The sequence below is a fragment of the Formica exsecta genome, unplaced genomic scaffold, assembly GCF_003651465.1.
Source record: "Formica exsecta isolate Colony F162 unplaced genomic scaffold, ASM365146v1 scaffold149, whole genome shotgun sequence".
NCBI classification, from domain to species: Eukaryota; Metazoa; Arthropoda; class Insecta; order Hymenoptera; family Formicidae; genus Formica; species Formica exsecta.
The window spans coordinates 628,859-632,206 of record NW_021848818.1 but is presented as its reverse complement, the minus strand read 5'-3'; the positions used below and the strand labels follow the sequence as shown (position 1 = coordinate 632,206).

The window sequence follows — 3,348 nt, the reverse complement described above, 5'->3', positions numbered from 1 at the left end:
TCCCTCTCTCTCTTTTTGATTATTATAATCTTAATTAAATTGACAAATAACTCATAATAGTTTTCGATTACATTACATTTCGATACATTACGGATAGCATCGATAGTAATGTTAAAAGTAAGGCAGATATAAGCCCATAGGGTATGTTTATTTTTGTACAATAATCAATGTCACAGAGGCATGTGATCATTCTAGCGAGATAAACTGCTGATAAAATCGGATTTACCGAGTCAATTGTTTATGTTTATGTAGAAGAGCTTAACAAATTCTCTCATAGAGATGAGAGAATGTCGATTTCAATCTCTGCGCCGATGATGTGTCTTGTTTTATTCTGAAAAAGCTCGGAATTTTCATCGGCTTGGCCATTCTCGGAACAACAGATAATTTCTCTTCTTTTTCATAAAAAAATACAGCATTGTGATTGGTGCAAAATTGTTAACCGTGCAAAATGTGAGAGGGCGGACTTTGTTTCTAACGGCTAAATCTTTTTTTTTTTTAGCGCATTTTACATCAGCTAATAATCCCGGGTTGCGGATTCAATTAATAACCCCTCCCGGCGAATACGGTATATTCCTTTTCGCGCGTAAATGTTAACGTCGCGTATTTCGTGGGTCCGTGCACACTTTTTCCCCACCGCACACTCGCGAAATTCCCCTCGCTGTGCGGAATTTCGCACGGTTATTTCGAAACAAGTTCGTCCGCGAATTTATACATTCTCTCTTTGGCCGGATGAAAGCTTCCATGTACGCCTCGCCGATTAAATGTCGGCGTTTTCGAGGTATTCGCGCACCGCAGCGTCCGAATTCGGTTGATTCGCTCGGCCGGGATTCTCTCTATCTCTTTTTTTTTCCGTTTACCGCGGGAAGTAATCGCAGAGGATATCCGCAATCCGCAGAAATCATAAAAACCGTGGCGTACGTGGTCGAATTCGGTTGTACGAGAGAACCCAACATAGAGTCGAGAATGATTATTAATCATGATTATTTAGTAAGAAAGATGGCATTTTCATTGAGAAATGTAAACCCTCAATTATTAATCGTGCTCGTGTGAATTTATTTATCGCTGTGTAAGTGTACTTTATATATGTATAATTGACACGAGATTTTCGACTATCTTTACCTTTCTCGAATAAAATATTTTATCATGTCGTTTCGAATATTTGCATAGGCAAAACTCGACCGTCATAATACTCTTGTGCAGTTTGACAACCATAATAATTATTAATTCTCAACTATTGTACGAATGTAGAGGAAGCCTTGCGGCTGTTACGAAACGAGTCGTTCGATCGATAGAAATGTCGTTATGATTCGCGATGAAGCGGCATCAACAATGATAATCGACATACTCGATCGTTATCTACATAAAAGCTTATAATTTAATGATTATTAGAGAAATTAGTGAGAGTTAACAGATAAATATATATATATATATATATATATTCAGTTATATCATTACAAGGCAGCTTTCATTTCGGTCCGTAATACACAAGTATAGAAACTTTTTAACAAAAGATTATGATGATGTAAATAAGGCAGAAATTGGGACCAAATATAAATGGTAATAAACTCGAAGGTTCAAATTTAACTTTCCATATCTAGATTACAGTCTTGAAGGCTGATGACAAGTTAAGAATACAATCGATGTTATCTCATCTTACTAAAGGCACGCTTATCAAAATTCGTGGCGACAAAATTAGGTCAATCTCTCGGTTATCCAACTAGAAGATGCGATTTTATTGATTAATGCCGAGTAATCGGAGCATCAAGTTGTGCGAATGGTGAACGATATCCTCGCGTATATCTACGATACACGTGAAGAATGTAGGTCAGACGATTCACGATATGACAGATGACAGAATGACAAAAATACAAAGAGCATCGCCAAACGAAAGTGACATTAAAATGACGAGGCGACGAGAGAGATACTCGGACGTTTCCTTCATGAATTGACCCTCGATCAGCCGAGACGCGTTTGTCGAAATAGCCTGCCACCACTTCTCTGTGACTGTGACAATCGCCGAGGATGCCACGATACAACGGTATGCTTCCAACTCCGGTCTCTCCTGGAAATAGCGGGTAGAGATGTTGTACTCACCCACGAGTACCGCTCGTAATTGCCGGCGCCGCTGCTCCCGCGTCGATATTCCTCGTCTTGAGCCCGATTAATCCAGGCGAAGCCCCCGAACTCGCACTCCAACACACACCGTGGCCCGACGCGTAATACTCTGCCGGCGCTCTCCAATGTCAGAAAAGAGACGGGCTAGGTCGTTGGATCTCTCGGTACCGCGCACACCACTGAAACCGGCGCCCGCCACACGGCGTCTCGCCACACCACCGACGACCGACTCTTCCAACGAGCGCGACCGATAGCTCGTAGAATACGGATGTATACACGATAATGACTATTCTATTCCCTAATCCGTCGGAGTCGTCCACGGCGCGGTTCCTCTCTCTTTCTCCCTCTCTGTCTCGTTCTCTCGCGCTTGCCCTTTCTTCCCTCCTCTCTCTCACTCTCACTCTCTCCTTCTCTTTCTCCTTCTCTCTGTCTCTCCTGTTCCCTCCCTTTATCTGCGTACGTCCGTCCCTCTCTTTCTCTCTCTCTCTCTCTCTATCTCACGGAATGTGGGACAGATGGACAGAGACGGGAGACAACCGAGACGAGAGACGATGACGACGACGGTCGGTAGAGAGACCAGCGCGAGAGAGCGGCTATTATAGCAGGAGGGCGTAGGAGAGCGCCCGGCTCAACTTTTCACGAGAACTTTAGTTGTTACGGATCGCTCTCTTGGTCGAGGGGTTATGCGCGAGGGGGACGCTCGTGCGCCGGCCGCCGGCGGGGGAGGGACGCCGGCGTCGAAAGGCATGGAGAAGGGATGGGGTGCGCGACGCGGTCGCAAAATGACAGAGATATTGCCGCAACGGTACGAGAAAGACGAATGCGGAAGCGAGAGAAGGGAAATGCGACTGACAAGGCGACGTGAAGAGAGGGAGAGACGCGCGCGCGCTCTGCGACGAGAGGGGATAAGGATGGAAAAGCGGGAGTAAAGAAGTGGGTGCGAGAAAGAGAGGGGAATATGAAAGAGATGAAAGAAAGAGAGACGGAAATCGATTCTGCGCCACGGAATGAAGGGAGAAGGAACAACGTGCGTCGTGTCGAACCGCGTCGACTCGTTCCAGAATTGGCGTGGCAGAGGCAGTACCAACATCCCTGCAACTGCATGGCGGGGATCCAATGGTAGCTTGGGGGTACGCCGACCTCACCAGCCGCGATGGCAACGCCGTGTGACAACGGCGTTACGTACAATCCGTCTCTAAAAATATACTCAAACCTGGAGTCCTATCCTCTCCC

The 3,348-nt window shown here is 45.6% G+C and overlaps 1 protein-coding gene across 1 annotated transcript in view; it reads right to left on the bottom strand.

The window, feature by feature from the left end:
• The window catches only part of LOC115246371 (homeobox protein otx5-B-like), a 15,828-nt gene extending 13,445 nt beyond the window's left edge, over positions 1-2,383 (bottom strand). The window contains exon 1 of the mRNA XM_029825145.1: positions 2,095-2,383. The gene's annotated coding sequence lies outside the window, so the exon portion shown is untranslated. The remainder of the gene's footprint in view (positions 1-2,094) is intronic.
• Positions 2,384-3,348: the final 965 nt, after the last annotated feature.